Consider the following 19,545-nt stretch of genomic DNA (forward strand, 5'->3'; position numbering starts at 1 on the left):
TTTTGCATATTAGTTGTTTGAAGGCACGTTTCAAGAAACAACCATATGTGTGTTTTAGTGTGACACTTTCACTTGGATGTATATGAGCCATTAGTCAACCAAGACAAGAAAGGGACCTAACTCCACCATGACCTCATCCAAGACAAGAAAGAAGGCAAGAGATTTTATGCACCCCTCATTTTTGGACATTTAAACTTCATTGGGTTAGTTGGATCCAATGTATTAAAAATGTTTCTAACACATTGGATGTGGATCAACCCAGGTTGGTTTACCCAATGATAAATTAGACCCAACCCAAAAGTTAAAAAAAAAAAAAAAAAAACCTCAACTACAATGGCCCCGACTCACCTATTGAAAATCGAAGACCATTTAGGTTGGTTCACTCTATTAATCTTAGGCTCAATTTGGAAAGAATATAAATGTAAATATATACAAAATGATACAAAATACAAGGTTTTGCACTCTACATATCTGCATTTGTATTTGTATTCCTTCGAACTAAATATTCCACTTACTGCATCTAAGATCTTGCATGCATGCTTTTCTTTGCTCACAATAAGACCATTTAAAGTCTAAACTATTAAAAGCCAATATTCTTTTCAGGACTAAAACGTAAAAGAAGATGCATAATTAGAAAAAGATACAATGTTCCAATATGTGTACCTCCAAGGCATCTCTCTCTCTCTCTCTCTCTCTCTCTCTCTCTCTCACACACACACACACACACAGCTGCATTCAAGAAAATTGAAAAAATAAAATCACAAAAGGCTTATGTGTTCCATACTAACAAGTTTGCAGTGCTAGTTAACTAGTTAACAAGTCTGATAGGTTTTTGTATATAAGCCTATATCACTATGACATCTAATAAGTTTTAGTAAAAAGTCTACATTGCTAGACAAGTTCCATATTTTTATCATTTTACTACATAATCTTGAGTACTAGAACAACCAAGCATACCCATGCCCAAAATATAAAACATAGGATATTGCAACCATAACAAGCTAACAAAGATATGTTACTATTAGTTGGGTGTGGTTGCACAAATGACGAAGAGAGGTGTCATTTTGGGGCATCCCTATTGGGTGTTGGTATCTCCCATTGTACTGGTCTACCCGTATGAAAGAGCCCCTGTGATCCCCTCTCAATGGACATGTGCAATGTCATTTCTCCATTTCCACATGAGCACATCAGCAGAAAAACTCCCTCCATCATTAGCATCTGCATATAGTTTTATATGGCAATTGTAAAAACAAGTATCATGATTAAACTAAATGGTAACGTAAAAATGGAATGAACAATTGCAAATTATACATGTCCTGCAATGTAAGCTAAATTCATGTTATCAAACTAAACTAGTGCATAATAACTATACGAAATAAAAATAAATTGAACCCAATTCACACTAAACTACAAATATGCTAGTGTGTCTTCCGATATCTCTCCCATAGCTCATTAGCAATCTGATCCCACACTGAGTTGATTTGTGAGTTGTTACTAGAAGCATGTTCACCATCATGCCCACCATTACCACCACTTACTTCATCATCTTCATCATCTACCATTTGTTCATCAACCCATATGTTTAGATCTCCATCCTCACATGCTTCTCTCCTGATGAAGTATAAGTAATGAAGCATGCCATAACTACGAACCATTGCAAGGACATATCATAGCATGGCATGTTCTTCAAGATTGGAAATTTACCCTTCAATACACCAAAACATCACTCTATTACGTTCCGTAGAGATGAGTGCATATAGTTGAATAGGTCTTCCTTGGTTCTAAACCTACCTCGTTGGGTGCATTAGCAAAGCCAGAATCAACAAGATAGTATTTCCCTACATGTATATAATGAGGAGAATATACCATTACAATGAAGTCTACTAATTAATGTAGTAAGATGATGATGAGATAATTAGTCTCAACTGGAGGAGGTTCTGGGAAACAGATGTTTGACCTAGCAATAGCTTCTGCATGTATCCTAGAATCATGAGTTGAACCGTCTCACCTAGCGTATATGAATTTGAACATCATGTCAAAGGCACACAAGGCCAAGACATTTGATGTACAAACCTTCTTCTTGCCTCTAAAGGGGATTTTCTTGTCATGTGGTACATATGCTGAGACATGGGTGCCATCTATATCCCCCACACAATCCTAGATACAGAGAGCACAATTACCTTAATCCACTGGTATAATAAGATTTGGTATAAGCAAATATATGTTAATTCAAGTACTTAAACATGGGAAAGTATCTCTCTGATCTTCTGATGCGTGTCGGTGTCTCTGTGAAGGATGGTGAAGTAATGAGCTCCTTCCCTAACTTACATATTGCTCTAACAACCTTCTTTATGTGAGTGTTAATGGTCCATGTTGAATGTTGAAATTGCTTGGTCATTGCACAGTTTCTATCATTTTGGCTTATGGTGAGTAGGAACATTGCACGAGACTCCTCAACTATGGTCCATCTTGTGTTTTTTAGAAGACCCCTCCCCCTAAGCAAGTCAACAAAGTTTTTGAATACATGGTGTTCCATCCTAAATGACTCATAGCACCTATCTGGGTTTTCAAGATCGTTTAGTATTTCTTGCCACATATAATTCTGTCCAATCAAAGAAGAGGTGCGACAAGGCAGCTTAGTTAAGCTCGATGCTTATGTCTCTAATAACAATGGGATAACAATTGTGTTGACTACTATTCATCCTTATGTCTCTAATAACAAGGCAGCTTAGTTAAGCTCGATGCTTATGTCTCTAATAACAATGGGATAACAATTGTGTTGACTACTATTCATCCTCATCCGATGATGAACTAGTCTCAACCCTAGTTTCACGACCACTATGAGGAGGCATTGCTGCATCATAAGATCCACAAAGCAATAAAGCAGCAAACCATAAATAAATGCAATATATTTCTACCAAAAAGCAATCCATAAAGCACAAAGCATTCCATTTAACCATTCCACCGAAAAGGAAAAGAAAATTTTGAAACCATAAAGCAATATGTGGATCAAGTTAACAAAAGTTCATCAAAAACTCCATAAAAACAAAGAGTGCATCACAACCCAAGTAATGTTAAGTTAACCAAGTTTTATGTCTCAAAAAACAAACAAAGACATGTGAACAACCAAGGCTAATCAAACAAATTTGATGCCAGTTCTCATCCTCAACCAAGGCATGTAGCAATGTAGCCCTCAAATTTGGATCTATTGCAATGAAGGACCGCCTCTAGAAGTCCTCTTGAAACAACTTTGTTGCTTTGACGTAGCAAGTAGCAGGTAAGACATGGACTCGGTACACGTCATTAAGCATTTTTATGCATGTCTCTAAATCTCTAGTGTCAGTTACTATTTGTTGCACCTCTGTTTTGTCACTCTCCATGCATTCCTTCTACATATCATACTTTAGCTTACTAGCCTTTGTTCAATTACCAAAGGCTTTCTCAATGCTCGGTGGCAAACAAATCTTCTTTCCTTTCCTCATGGATGAAGGGGGGTTGCCAACTCTTTTGTGTCTGTCTCCCCCTTGTATAGATGTGACATTGCCACCAACATCTACAATGTTTGGACTAACTTGAGATTCACTTGTATATGGTGTGTCATGCTCTTTCTCGCTAAATGTGGGTAAAGAGTGCACACGTTGTGATTGCTCAGCTACAATGTCCTAGTCTTCATCATTACTATACATGTGCTAACTAGTTGCATGTGTCCCATCAAAAATATAATGCAATTCATCCCAGTGATGATAAACCTTCGTTTGATACTTTTTAACCCATTTATTATTATGCAAATATACACACAAAATCAACATTTACCACTACACTCATATGTGAAATGAAACAACTCAAATACTACATACTTGGCAGAATTCGTCCTATCTTCACTAGTTGTAGGCATCATCGTCAGTGGATCCATTGCAAAGCCAATGTGGTTAATAAGAGACAAATACTCCGCTCGTCTCTTCTTTAGTGCATGAAACTTGTTTTTAAACTGATTATGATGGTAAGTCTTCCTGTGAATCTCATTAAATTTGGTCCATATATAATTCCATCCTTCAATGTTGAATGTTCCTATAGGCCTGTTATTGATACTTACCATTTAAACCATTAATTTTATAAAGGTTTCTTCTTCCATGTCTGACCGCGCTGCACTATCTACCCCGCTTTTGAACTCATCCCCTTCACTTGGTTGTGAAGACATCCTGATATACAACTCTGTATGCAGAAATACATATGTTGGATTGACAACATTATTGCAAAGAGGGTAGGATGATTGGAACTTGGAAGACATTAACCTAACAAAAGTTAAAAAAAAAGAAAAAGAAAAAGAAACAAAACTTGAAACTAGGTTTTCTCTCTCTAAAATGGTGCCTATTCTCAGTCTCTTTGGACCTCACTAATCTATTAAATAATTTAACGACTGATAGCAAACGTCTTCAATACCAAAACCTTTTTTTGTTCCAGTAGCATTTCTAATGATCATTTCCAGTGTCACATTTACTTTCTTCCTTTCTGCACAACAATAGGTTTTGGCTTTATCTTCCTATGTAATTGGATTCCATATTTTCTCTACTTGTATTGACCAGGTTGTGAAAGAGAGTGGATAGGAAATAAACTAAGCGGGTTCTCTTCGTAGATGCTCACTTTCCACAACCCATGGTTAAACCCCACTACAAAACCCATTGGATAGGTTAAATAACTAAACCAGTCCACATTTCCTCGCATGGGTGTTAGTGGTCATACAGGTAATAACATATTATATGGTTTGTCTTGGATGTAAGCCATAATCTTGAAATGGTTTGTGATTGAAGCCTCTCTGTTCTATCACAATTCCTTGGAGCACTAGGGAAAGAGTGGAGTGAAAATGGTCCAAAACATGCATAGGTGACGGATAGTATGTTGCCAATATTTGCAATTGGCCTGTGAGCTATTTAGAGGTTATTCCTCTTCTTGGAAAACGCCATGGACCTGAAAACCTTCATCCTATCCTAAGTAGTAGAGAAGGTTGAATTGAATCATTAATCTTATAATAAATTCTAAGATCATTTCTATTTTTTTTTTCAAAAGCTTCCAAAAATTTGAAAATATACAACTAAAAACTTAAACAAAGAGAAAATGATTTTACCCCATTTTCAGTTCATACCCATCATTTAAGTCCAACCTACCACCAAGTTTATCAATCATACACTAGAAGCAGTAGTTGATATAACCAATTTTCATTCCAAAACCTATTAATTCACCTATGGTGCTTTTTCCTTCAATAAACACATGATAGAGAAAACAAACCCAAAATGATCTTGAAATTGGTCTTAAATAATCCAAACTAGTAAAGTTCTTATAACAACACAATGGCAATAATCACATTAACTACAATTATCCTAAAGTTTGAGAAATAGTCCATAAAGTTTCAGGGAAGGACTCAATGTTTTGAATTAAAGATCCTACAGGGTTTGTGATTTGAATTGTGAATCATATAGTAAATTATAAGATTTTGACAACTTTTGATCTCCTGATTGGAATTTCTTCAAAATATATTCCACATGCATCTCAGGGCTAGTATGCCATGGGTATCCATATCAGACATCTGCGGTACATTTGGTGCTTCTTAGCTGTTGACACCTTTGGAAGTTGGAATACCATGGATGGATAGCACAGAAAACCCGTTTTAAGTCCTTATTAAGCCTTAGTCAAAGTATATGCTTCAGTCAGGGACATTTCTTAAATGGCAACACACCCACATAATTTACCTTTTTGTGGTTATTATTTATGGGTGTAAGTATGTGTGCAAAGCATACCTAGTGTATAATAAGATAATGCCATGGGTTTGTTGGTGAGAGTGACAATGCTATTGTCCTTGTAGATACAAGACCAGTGCGCATGGGATAAGTTGCCACTGGATGAGTTGCTTCTGTAAAATCAAGGATCAACATAAAGCATTAATTTGGAAAAAGGGACATTCTCATACTAGTTGGTCATACATAACCAATAGTTTACCCTAGTCATTGACTGTTTCCACATATATTTTGGAGATTCTTGCCATGTGAGATGGCATGATTACCAAAAGGTCCAAAATATCCCACGTTAAAAAACACAAACACCAGTAACATTCTGATAATAGTTAGTCATACAAAACCAGTAGTTTACCCTGCTCATTGTCTGTCTCCACTTATATTTTGGAGATTCTTGTCATGTAAGATGGAACAATTGCCAAAAGATCTCTAAGCTTACTTGTTAGAGTATGATTAGTTTGCTTCATCTAACCACTAAATGCAAATATTCAAATACAGCATTAAGGCTTCGAGGTAAATAAGTAGTAGGCATATCCTTAAAGGCAATATTTTATATAATTATCCTTTGTAGCAAAGTCTGAAACTGGTATATTCATCAAATCAGAATTTAAATGATGAAAGGGGTTGGCAAGATTGTAATTCAGGATTGTTGGCCAGGGCATCAGGGCCATGTGTTCTTAGTCATCACATAAGAAAAGCAAGGGCATTAACGTCTAGTTTGAACAACTTGATCAGATGGATCTCAAGATCAAGAAAAAAAATTCTGGCTGGTGCTCTTGCAAGGAGAGGGTAGAACAATTAAAAGTTTCACTGATGGGGAACTGGAATTTTAGAAATTAAAAGTTTTACTTTGTTCCTAAAATATTAATGTTTTTACTCTTTCTTTTTAATAAATAGAACAATAATGTATATGAGAAAAATGAAAATAAATAAAGAAGCAACAAACTTTGTGGAGCTTATCTATAAAAAAAAAGACTTTGTGGAGCATACAAACAACAGACTGGTTCAGAGGAGGGGAATGGTAGACATACCAATTAAATGGGCAAAAGAAGCAACGATTTGCAAGGGATTAGCGGGGTGCCAATGGAAATTTGGTTACAGAGCTGCAAAAACAAGGAGAAAATGTCATGACTCGTTAGAAAAACACCTTGCTAGCAGCAAGGCGGGGGATTAATGGGGTGTTGACGACGAACTTACCAGTGTCCACTAGTCAACATCAATGTGTGAAAAGAACTCCCTGCTCCACCGATCGTCTGCAACATCCCCTTATCCCAATTCGTGGTTAGGGCTTCAAAAGTTTTTCTTCTTGTGGGATGGTAGATCCACAATGCAGCAGAAACCAACTGTGCCACATCACACATGCGTTTCGTGAAACTGCTAGCCGTTGGGGAAGCAAGAATTTGACGCTTCCCTAACGGCTCCTATCTCGGAAATCAATGAAAAAACGTTTATCAACATTTTTTCAATAAATGCTTGCACAAAACAATAATTTCAAAGCCAATAAACATTTACTAACCTAAATGCTGATATGGCGCAGAGGTGGAGCGTTTTTTCAATAATTGTAAACGAAACCAAACACCCTTAAAATTATCATATGATCATTGGTTTTAGAAGAGAAATAAAATTTTGGGTGGTGTTTGATAAATCTGAAAATTCAGATCTGAAAAGTTAAAAAGATATTAAATGTGTGAAATCTAAAAAGAGGCATCTTTCTAAAGGATCTGAATCATAAGTTTGTTTGTTTTGGATCAACCCTTTGCCATCTGAAATTTACTAGTTTTACTACTTTACCTCTAAAACAGACAATTTGGAAAAGTTGAATTCAATTTACGTTATCTCATAAAAAATAATTTTCAATCTCAAAATAATATTGAAACAATACAAATAATAAATAATAAAATAATAATTATTAATTAATAAATGAAATGATTAGAATTAAAAAAAAAAATAATGATTATAAAAATATTAAAATAATTAATAATTTACACAAATAAAAATTAAAATAATTTTTAAAAATTAATGAAATAATTAAATTTTACTAACTAATAAAATAATTAATGAATAATACAAGTAAATTTAATAAAAATAATTAATAATTAATAATTAATAAAAGCATTATTATTATTCACCGAACCACCACTACTGCTTGTTGCAGTGACAGTGGTGGTGGTGGGAAGATAGGGGAGGGACAGAGAGAGGGAGAGAGAGAGAGAGAGAAAGAGGGAGAAGATAGGGGGAGAGAGGGAGCCGTTGTTGTAAGTTGCAGTGGCAGTGGCAGGAATATAGGACAAAGAGAGAGAGAGAGAGAGAGAGAGAGAGAGAGATCACTACAAGGTTGCAACAGTGGTGGCGGGAAGACAGGGTGAAGAGAGAAAGAGTGAAAGCACGCGCACGAGAAAAACAGAGAGAGAGAGAGGTCGAATATTTAGGTTTTTTGGGTTTGGGGGTGTTAGGGGTAACTCGGGTCACTTACGAAAAATTATAAGGATATTTTGGGCATTGGGCCAGCTCTAAAACGCGTCTGAGCGTATTAAGAGCCAATCCAAGGTCTATGATTTTCAGATCTGAAAATCAGTTTCAGACCCAATTTAAGAGGTATTACCAAACAAGGGGTGAGGTATAAAAAGTAGCATTTTCATATTCAGACCTCTAAAAAATGCAATCAAACATCACTTTGGAGCCCATGTATTTCATATTTGAGAAGGTGGCTAGGTTTTGCATAGAGTAATGTTGGAGTCAAAGCTTGAGTTTGCCTTGAATTTGTTGAGTGAAAAAAGAGGAGATGGGTAAAACTAGAGAGGAAGACACCTCCCTAGAGTTGACGACATTGGGTTGCGATGGTTTAAGTTTTTGGTCTTTTATCGAAGTTAAAAAAATAATCAGTAAAATAGTCATTTTCATTTTCTTATTAATGAACTTTAATTGTAAGGAGGTTTTTGAGAAGGGTAAATTTCTTAAACTATTCCTTTGGTTTAGTTAATTGATTAAGTGTACCCTTACTGTTTGAAAATTTATCAATGCTACCCTTATTGTTTCTAACAATTAACTAAATCAACCCTTACCATTAACATCCGTTAACTGAAACCCATAAACACGTGACACTATGTGAAGTTTAAAAATTTTTAAAATCCAATGCTACCCTTATCCCCTTCCTCTTGACCGGCACACCCTTCCTCCTCTCACCTCTCTCTCTTCCCTCTATGGTTCCTAGGAGAAGGGCTTCTACGAAGGACGACATACCAAAGTTGAAGGTCGAGGGTGTAGGATCTAGATGCATGCAACCTACGCGGCCAGAATCTTTCAGCTCACAAGAGAACTCGGTTACAAGTTCGATGGTGAGACCATTCATTGGCTACAGGTACCGGTACTGTGCCCGCCATCGCCATGTCCATCGATGGCACACTTAACATTCCAACCACGTCTTCGGCCTCCTATGGGGACACGACGAAGAAGAAGAGAAAGCGGTCCGCGTTTAGTGAATATTACGACGTTAGCGGCGGAGTCTCCGTTTCTTCAGGTCTCGTTCCTATAGGAACAACAAGAGTTCCATAGTAGTTGTTGCGGCATTGCCCTATAACTCCACCCAGCGGTGGGTGGGTGGAGTAGAAACTATTGGAGAGAGAAAGAGATTGAGTGGAAAACTATTGAAGGAGGACAGCGAGGGAGGACCTATTAGTGTGGTGGATTAATTGGGGGAGAGTTACCGAGGGTGTTAGATAGGAGGGTGGGAGTGCCGAAGGTGAACGAGGCGGGGCAGTGGAGCTAACTGCATAAGTGGTGGCAAAGTGCATGAGCTTCGAGGGAAGAGATCGCTCGACGATGGAAGACATTGTGACTAATTTGGAGAGTGCGTTGAGTCTCGGCCATCAAATCCTCTCAGAGGTGAGACCCAATGAACCCGTCCTTCTCTGCTCCAATCTTCTTCTCTAATGAGAAGCCGTCAGTGACCGCTACAAACTCCGATAGGGCGAATTCCTCGACACTGTCTGCATGCTTCAAAGAGGTCCCACTCCTCTACTGCATAATTACTCAGGAGCCCTGCCGCCTAATGGTGGATGATCTCGACAGAGCACTCATAATTGCTTGCTAGCGTGCCAACATTAGCATTGCCTCCGTTTATGGTGGGTTGAACGAAATTATGAACTTTTTTCTACTAGCAACAACATATTCTAGCCCACAAGCTGTAGATAAGATTACATGCTCCCAAAAAGATCCCAACTGATCCTATAACAGTAATAGCCAATAAACCCTTGGACATCTTTTTTAACTACGACTGCTACGCTAGTGGTGGCGATACTAATGCTAGTGGCGGTACTTTGCCATTGCATGGAAGAGACTCTGTAAGACTTTCCTTCAGTGAAGACAAGCGACATTGATAATTTAAAGAAGAATGTTTGGAAAATTAGTCTTTTTAATCCTTCCGTTAACAACACTAACAGTAATAAAGCTTTAGTCAATTGTCAGAAACGGTAGGGGTACTTTAAGACAATATTGAAACACTAGGGGTATAGTTAGTCAATTTCCTAAACTTTAGGGGTAGTTTAAGAAATTTGCCATTTTGACAATTATAAAAAAACAGTGGAATACCATTATATAATAGTAGGGTATATTTAGTGAATTAACTAAACCATAAGGGTAATATTAGAAATTTACCCTTATAGAAAGGGAAAATTCCAGATAGGTACCCTATACTTTAGGCTGAGTGTCAATTTAGTACCTGAACTTTAAAACGTGACAATCTAGTATCCAAACTTTCGAAATGTGACAATCTAGTACCTGTTGCTAACCATCTATTAAGTGTCATGGGAAAAGACACAAATGCCCTTCAAGTATCATCTAATTTTTTTTATCGACCATCTGCAACCTGCAAGCTTGTAAGTCTACAACAACTATAGAGAGGGAGGCCGAGCACCTACAGACAGTTGAACCATCCGTTGACCTAGAAATTGGTGGCCATAACAAATATGGAGAGTGACCTTGAAGGAGTTGCCGGATCCTATACAATGAAGGCGTTGATGAATAGTGTTGTGTCAATGGCGAATGCGTGCGAAAAAGCATCAACTTTGAACTATGGCACACGTTCACCGGATCTTTGGTCACCTTGCCGCCGGTCATTAGCTACGTCGTTTATTTCCCACAACGCCACAGCGAACAGGTGCGTTAGGGTCCTACCATGCACCCTTCTAATTATAATCTATTATCTTGCTCCTCGCCCTCCTCTATACATGGTCATTTGTTGCTTGCTTTACCAAAAGAGAATGTGTTGCAGATTGAATGATACAATGGAAAAAAAAAATGAACTTGGTAGGATTTAATCCTCATGAGAAATTTCAAAATTATTTGAAGTATCCATCCTCACTGGTGGCCAAAACGGCTTCGGAGAGTGACCTCTTCCACACTGTTTGTCGACACCTTCGTTGTCTGGAGAGGTCACTCTCTAGTCGGGAAATCGGCAACTTCTCCCCTTCCTCCAATCACTCTTCACCATCTCTCCTAATTATCTTTCCTTGCTCTGTTTTTCCTCTCCACTCCCTATTCTCCTCATCCATTTTTCGCCATTGTCTCCAACCTCCTCGCAGTGCACATCTCTTCTACTCATGCAACTCGTTGTAGGGGCGGATTTAAAAAGAAACCAACAAGTTAGAGCCACCTCATCCAGTTTTGGACTGGGTACTAATGAGATTAACCTTGAAGCACAGTAGCAATACTGAAATTAAAAAAAAATGACAACAAGACATGAAACAAAGAAATCAACCCCATTAGTTGTTAACCATGGGTATTATAGAGATCGGCTAGAGATATAAGTTTGCTTCATGTCGAACAAGATTCCTATACATGGCTAACCTCAAAAATGCAGGTGCTTAGAGTTATAGGTATCTTGTCATTTCGTTGTGGCCTGAAGCGAGTTTGTTTCACCGTCTAACCTGGTTGTGGCTTGAAACAAGTTGTTGCGGAAGTCGAACAAGCTTCCTGGACAACGATGTCGATCAACTCTTTCAATCGGAGGTTTGTTGGGTTTTGCTTGGAAACAAAAAAGGATAGTTCATGACAAGAGTGAAGGGATGAGAGATCCATCATATGGATGGCCGAATCATGCAAGAAGGTTGGGCAAAGTTTCAAAAATTTCTCCCTCCCCCATGTGGAAATCACATTCCCTATTTTAGAAAACTAAATTTTCAATGATTAATCTTGAACCTAAACCGGACCAGATCTGAAACCAAAAGGGAGTGGAGGGTTATACCTGATACGAAGTAACAATAACCTCCAATGAAGGTGTTCACGCCCAAGGAAATATCCAAAGACTGCTTCCACCGAATATGACACGGTGCAGGATGAAGCATAATCAACAGGATGGTTCTTCAACAAGATTCTTCAGCAAGAATCTGATGGAGGACTGGTGAGCACAACTTCAGATCACATTTTCTGCCAAAAGGTAATATCAAGAACTCTTCTTGATCGTTCCCACAGGTGGAGATCGAACTAGTATGGCAGCAAGAGCAGGGAGAAGGAAACAGTGTAGTCAAATTGTGTTGTCTCTTTCTCTGGAATTCAACAATCTAATGGATTTTTGTTATGTACTAAGGGTTCACCCTGCTCTTCTATTTATAGCCTTAAACAGATGTTCTCCTAATCCCATTAGGAGTTTCCTAATCAAAATCTTGTATTTGGATCTAGACTCTCTTTAAGAGATAAGGATAAATCCTTATCTTATCTACAGATAAAGACAAGCCCTCCTAATCTTATTAAGAGTTTCATAATCCAAATCTTTATTTGGATCTGGACTCTCTGAGTGGAGAGGGATAACTCCCTATCCTATTTGCTGATCTAAATCCCAGAACCACCCCTCTTTAAATAATCATATTATACCAGTTTGAATTGGGCTTTAGGCCCATTAAGTCCATGTGCTCACATATCCTCCAAACTACTACCTAGTTGGGTATTCTTGTATGGCGTGGGACCCAAACATTGATCTACACATCAGCCACATGGGTTCAGCCCAGCCCAAGGCCTAGCCAAATTCACTGTAAGTGATAGTGAATCCCTGAACCCATCACCATGGGCTTTTAATGGGCCCAACATTTACACTAAATGATCATTGGGTCAAGCCACCTTATAAAAACCCAAGGACTGTGGGCAGATGCAAGATTAGCCCATCAAGTGTTATCCTCAATGGTCTTACGCTTAATCTCTTAGCCCATAATGATCAAACACTGCCCGACAAGAGAGGACCTCTCCCTCAGCTGCAAGGTACAGTGCTGCACTCTCCACTCACATAGATCCCAGGGCAATACTAGAATTTTGGTCCAGTTCAGGGTTTCAAGAAAACCCAAACTGCATGTACCTCAGGTTTCACCCTGGCAGCTGAGACAAGTCACCCCAACCAACTTGGTGGCACATCAGTGTCAGCCTTGGCAGGATAAATGTCCCCAGATTTATCCAATGGCTATGAAGATTCTAAACTAATACGAGTTTCATATGTGTCCAGTTTAAGGGTATTACATAGAAATACACCATAATAACATGAATCAAATATGTACTTTATTCATTTACATTAAATGTCATAATGTACATCATTCTAATTGGAGCTAAGGGCATACACTATCTAACAAAGAGACTGTTACATTTAGTCTTGCTCAAATTGTGAAGAAGATGAAGACCTGGAGAGATCAGTAAGGGGTTGAGAGACCAAAAAGAAGATAATGAAAAGTGTGATTTACAAACGTCTTAAATTAAAGGTCACGTGATATAACTAATGGTTCATTGATGGTAGGTACTCGATTGTGTTCAGGTAAATTGGGACTCGGCCTAAATCACAGGATACCTATCAGAAATTTTACCTTAAGGGTCTGTTTGATTGCTGAGAAATAGATGAGAAAAGGGAATATTCCCAAATGATTCTCTCTTTCTTGTGTTTGTTTACTGGTAAACAGTGTTTTGGGATGAGAAACAAGAGGGACGTGGAATCCCAAAATTTAGTGAGTGGGGTCACACCAAAACAGTGCGACCCCGGTGAGAAAAGAAAAGGCTAAGAAAATCTATCGGGTTTGTTAGAGCAAGAAGTCGACAATCTCCTCTCCCCTTCAAAGTAGCAATCCAATGGCCATATCTCTGATAGCTTCTCCGGCCATCTCTATGGAAGGTAACACAATATCCATGAATCCCACTCTCTAGCGGTCCTGTTCTACCCTTTTTTTGTGGTTTTTCGTTCCATGGTTCTTGTTCAGCGAAGTGTGTTTTCTTTCTGATGTCATTGTTGATCTGAGCCAAAATCTTGAGATAGAAAAACCATCTTCTCTCTTTGAATCAAGAAATGGGGATTTTGATGATTATAAATAGAAATGGGGATTTTGGATATGTCAGAAGGTTAAATGTAGTTAGAAATTATTCATGTGCTTAGGGTATTTTTGATGGCTTGAGTTGTGATGATACGCGGTGCTTGTTTATGAAATCGATGGGAGATATTTGGGTTTGGATTCATTTTATTGCAGGTATAAGATATTTGAGTTTTGTTTTTTCTCTCTAAAGAATGATGTTATTATCTGTTTATGTGATTTTATTCATTTATTTGTTGTTCTGCTTTTTTGCTTTTCTCCAACATAGGATTTGAGTATTTCTAATCAAAGAACACTTAGTGGAGTTTGTAACACTTATTTCTTATCATTCTAAAAACACCTTAGCACTTTTTTTTTTGGGGGGGGGGGGGGGATTATTTTGTTCTACCGAGCTACTACGTCTAAATTACTCAAGTACAACTTTACACTGATTGAGTTAATACTAGTCAAATCTATTTACCGATAGTGAATTTCTTATCAAAAAATCAGAAACCTGATTTTAAGCTGATCAAATTGGTAAAACAAATTAACTATCTTATTTGAGAAGTCTCTTCTGAATGTAAGGAAGTTCTGTAGGTTCAGGTTTGCTATTCTGGTAAAGCTGGTAACAGTTGATACTGCATACTAGGCTACTAGCATTCATATCTTATCTTAACCTATTACTCTAATATACTTTTTTTAACTTCTTTTTGTAGGGAGAGGTAGATGGGGAAGAATAACAAGCTAAAAACATTTGAAAATGTAATTTGGTTTAATAATAATTTTGAGCCATTGATCCTATTCATGTATTTCAAAATTTTTATGTGTTTTCCCCTTTAAATAAAGCGTCTTTAAATTGGAATATTTGCATTTACAAATATAGAGTATTTTCTAACAAGCTTTGTTTGTTGAGTCAGAAGAACAAAACTTGTTTCTTTGATTTGACAAAGCAATATGAGTCTAATTTAAGTTCTTATATGATCAAATCCATGTTGAAACTTGATTGCATTGTTCAAATTGTATATAATTTTATTCAATGAGATGGTGCTGGGAAGTAAAATGTAAATATTGTCTTATGTGGTTTCTGTATCAAAACAAAAGGAAAATGAATTAGCATTCTAATCATTGAGAAAAAGAAAAAAAAAAAAAACTTTACCATTTTTTATTTATCAAAGTCAAGTTCCATGTAAACTTGCAACATGCTTAGGTTCCTTTTCAAACTTGCTTTGAAATTCATATTTATATAATGTTTTATGAATGGAGAACTCTGAGAGCACTTCATCTTTGCTGAATCAGTACAAAATCTCATTTGAATTCTTAGAATGCAACACAAAATTCAAATAAAGTTGGGTAAAGTGAATAGAAGGATAGAGTCCTATGGCTACACTTATAGAGAAACAAAAAGCAAAGCAAAGATTTTCTTTTCTTAATTAGAATGATTATTCAATCTAGTTAGACATTAAAAATTGATTATGAGAATGGAAGTGATTAACATTGGAGCTCCTCTGAATGTATTTGTTAGTGGGGTGATTCTTAGGTGAATTTTCAATGCTCTTGGTGTGCCTATTGATAACTTAAGTCCTATAGTCAATAGATACTTACACATCTTCTATTCATAGATCTGTGCCTTCTTTTATACAGTTTGATAAGATTAGTTGCCACTTCTCATATATAAGATTAAATATCAATACACATTTAGTACAAAATAATACACACAACTTGTTGTTAGTGCACTGAACTATTGGCCATGAGGGGGTATTTTGTGATGCATCTTTCTGTAACCTCCCACTTGTAACTGTAGCTTCAAAGAGATTGTAGAAGGTAGGAAATGTCATAATTGTAACATGATGTGTTGATGATCAAAGAAAACTGTCACTTAACCAACCAGAGGAAAAGAAAGGAAGAAAGCATTGTTAAGTTTATTCACAGCTTTCTAGGTTGCTTAATATCGACCTATTGGTATGTTTGGTTCATCTGATTCTTATGCTAAGTTTAATATTTCAAATCTCTCTTTAACCCATAAATTTTCTTGGATGATTAAACATTTGCAAAGGTGCACATAGGGTGTGTGTTGGCTTAGAGGGGAGGCTTATTTTGTTGGGGGGGGGGGGGTACACCACAACTCACCTTTTTTTTTTTTTTTGAAGGATCAAAAAGAAATTTCATTAAATTGAAAAAAAAAGGATTACATCCCAACACCATTGGTTGTCAAATTGGCACACCAAATACACACTGGAAATCAAACTGAAAAGGAGTCTTCATTACAAGGCGGTAAATCAAGGGTATTCCAGAATCTTTCCAACAAATCAGCTTTGGATACTAGATCAAAATCTGGAAGTCTAAGGATCCAGTCTAAAATCAGATTGCTCACTGCAGCTACCAGATATTCAATGCTTTTTTACTTGTTCTCAAAAACCCTTATGTTTCTCTCCTTCCAGATAGACCAACAAACTACAAATGGAACACAACTCCAGAGAATCCTAGCTCTCTTGTTGCCTCTAAGATTTGGCCATTTGGAGAAGATCTCTGCTGAAAACATTGGTTGGAAGACACTCCTCCAAATAAAAAGGAAAAGAACTTCCAAATGAAGCTTGCTCCACTACATGAGAAGAACAAGTGGGTTGTTTCTTCTTCCTGATTACACAAATAACACTAGCTGGCCAGATGCAATCCCCTAGACTTCAGGTGTTCAGAAGTGAGGATACTGTCATGCACCACCTACAAGGCAAAGGCTTCTACCCTTGGGGGGGCTAGGTTGCACTACACTCCATTTATCTGGTCTGATCCCATTCCTTCTCTTAATAGTGCCTTGTAGAATGACTTAACAATGAATCTGCCTTCTCTACATTCTTTCCACCATATACCCTCTTCTGTTGACCTAGTAATGTTGGTCCCTTATAAGTCCCTAGCTATAATCCTAACCCAATCTCACTTTTAATTCGATGTATTAACCTTGCACCAACCTAAACTGAATTGGGGTATTTTTCTTTTTGCTAGAAAAGAACAGGGTGGCACATCGGAGTTTGTGTTGCACAAAAAAAAAAAACTTATACTCAGAAAGAATAGTTGGCGTATATTTCTTGTTTTTTTATTTATTTGGAAGAGATCAATGGAACATAAACCGCTTGAGAGAGCTTTTCTCAGAGGCAGAGATAATGAGCTATCATCGGAGTGGGAATTAATACAGTGAAATCCGGATATATCACCTATCTCAGAGACAAACCACCCCTTAGCCGAATTGATCCGGCCCATCCACTGCCAACAGTGTGAAAGAATATATGGAGCTTAAGAGGACCTCCTAAGTAAGATGTGTAATTTCCGGTGGCGTTATTGCTCCAATGCCTTGGCAACAGCCAACAAGGAAAGCTTTAACGAGCAAAAGGCATTAACAAAGACCCCACTTGTGAGTTGTGGCTGGGCAGCCCTCTTTCACCGTGCTCATTCAGTTCAGGCCCCTAACGTATATGATATATAGTTACAGTATATACAAACATAGCCAATGATCCAGTAATTCATTTGGTCACTCGGCATCTCTCCTTTGAGGCTCAAAGGCTCTCCATGTGGTAAATGCCAATGTACTCCACACATGCATGTAATTTGCCACCACTAGCCCGCTATGCTAAGGGACTTCTCAATTGGCTTTTGGCCATGCATTGATGAGTTAACTTTGAATTTGATGTTCCAAACTTTCAATATCTAATGTACCATATTGTAGATTGTAGCTATGACGTTAGAGCTTAAATAGTTTAACCTATATAAGTCTTAGACCTATAAGGCAAGAGTTTACATGTCAATTACTTAATGCTCTAACCAATTGAGCTATTATAATTTTAGAAATATGGCATTTTGTTCTGTCACACATTTCACCTTGCACCTTGTACCTTACCTTACACCCCAAGCTCTAAGAACCCCTTGTGTTTTATTGCTTCCTTTCTTTTAGAACACTAGAAAGAAGGGTGTGGAGTTATAATCTTTGTTTGAGGGTGTATTCTTCATATTCATACTTTCATATGCCAAAAATATTGATAATTGTTTATTTTTACATATAATTTTTTTTTCCTGAAATAAAGTGATATAGGAGCTGACATGTTAGATCTGAGATTTTCTAAATATATATTGATGGGTAGTGTGATTATTGCTGTAAAATTTTGAAGCTTTTTTTGAGTCATTAATAGTTTTCCTAACTGGTATTTGAGTCATTAAAGAAAGTATTTACTTTTCCAGCATGTAAATTATATAGGCATTCTAGAATGAATTCCCCAATTTATTTATTTATTTATTTGTTTATTTATTTTCTATGAATAGATGGAGCAAAATTTGCTTTATGCAATTGTTGGGGCTGCAACTGCTACGGTTGCAATTACATTTTCATTGTTTCAAGAATATGTGGATTATATTGATAGGGAACCATCCATGAACCGGGATTTTGAACGAAGGGATTTAATGGATAGATTATATGGAAAAAAAGAAATAGATTGTTATAAGCAATTGAGAATGGGGAAAGCAGCCTTTGCAAGGCTATGCAAGATTATTTGTGAGACAGAAAGACTACATGATACAAAGAGGTGCACGGTAGAAGAACAAGTGGCACGCTTCTTACACATATTGGCGCACAACGTTAGGAATAGATCAATGGACTTTCATTTCAGTCGGTCTGGTGAGACTGTGAGCCGTCATTTCAATAACGTATTGAATGCTTTGTTTGTTAGACAGTCTTGTATGCCCTTAGCTTCAATCGGATTTAATGTACTTTTGTTATTTAGTAGAAATAAATTAAAGTACATGTTTGATTCATGTTGTTTGGTATAATTCTGTGTATGACCCTAAAACTAGACACTTATAGAAACTTTTGTTAGTTTTAAATGTTTACAGCCATTGGATAAGTCTTGGGAGATTTATCCTGCCAAGGCTGATACTGATGTGCCACCAAGTGTTGGGATGGCTTGTTTCGGCAATCAGGGTAAGACCAAAGGCACATGCAGTATGGGATTACTTGAACCCTTGAACCGGACCAGATTTCTAGTATTGCCCTAGACCTTGGAGACAGATGGGCAAAACTGGAAAGTTACACCTGACCCCTAGACTCGATTATGAAACATCACTAGGTGTCGGATCGGGCTGTCTTTGATGTGTCAATCAGTGAGATCCTTAGTGGGGGTCAAAATCTGGACATGTTGGGGCAGTTTGAGAATTCATCTGAGTGAGTGGTCATAGTGACAGGATCAGCCCCTTTGTCGGACAATGGTAATGATCGGGATTGCACTCTCTCTGATGAAAACCAAACTGCCGGTAGTTGATTTCAATCGTTGGAATTTTGTTTTGCAAAATTAATATATATATATATATATATATATATATATATATATATATATATATATATATATAATATGTATGTATGTATATGTACGGTTTCAAAAGATTTGCAAAAAGTTTTAATTCCCGAGATC

General features: G+C 37.2%; 1 long non-coding RNA gene across 2 annotated transcripts; it reads right to left on the bottom strand.

The window, feature by feature from the left end:
- Positions 1-744: 744 nt before the first annotated feature.
- Positions 745-7,615, bottom strand: LOC148877925 (uncharacterized). 2 transcript variants are annotated; one of them, XR_016099639.1, is made up of 4 exons: positions 7,303-7,615; positions 6,984-7,207; positions 6,818-6,889; positions 745-1,218 (listed from the first exon to the last, which is right to left on the bottom strand). It is a non-coding gene; the product is annotated as an uncharacterized LOC148877925 (long non-coding RNA). The 2 variants fall into 2 exon arrangements; XR_016099638.1 differs by lacking the exon at positions 7,303-7,615 and having other exon boundaries at positions 6,984-7,279.
- Between the last annotated feature and the right edge of the window lie 11,930 nt (positions 7,616-19,545).

This window comes from Nelumbo lutea, chromosome 1 (assembly GCF_056320005.1).
Source record: "Nelumbo lutea isolate HS-2025 chromosome 1, American lotus-T2T, whole genome shotgun sequence".
NCBI lineage: Eukaryota > Viridiplantae > Streptophyta > Magnoliopsida > Proteales > Nelumbonaceae > Nelumbo > Nelumbo lutea.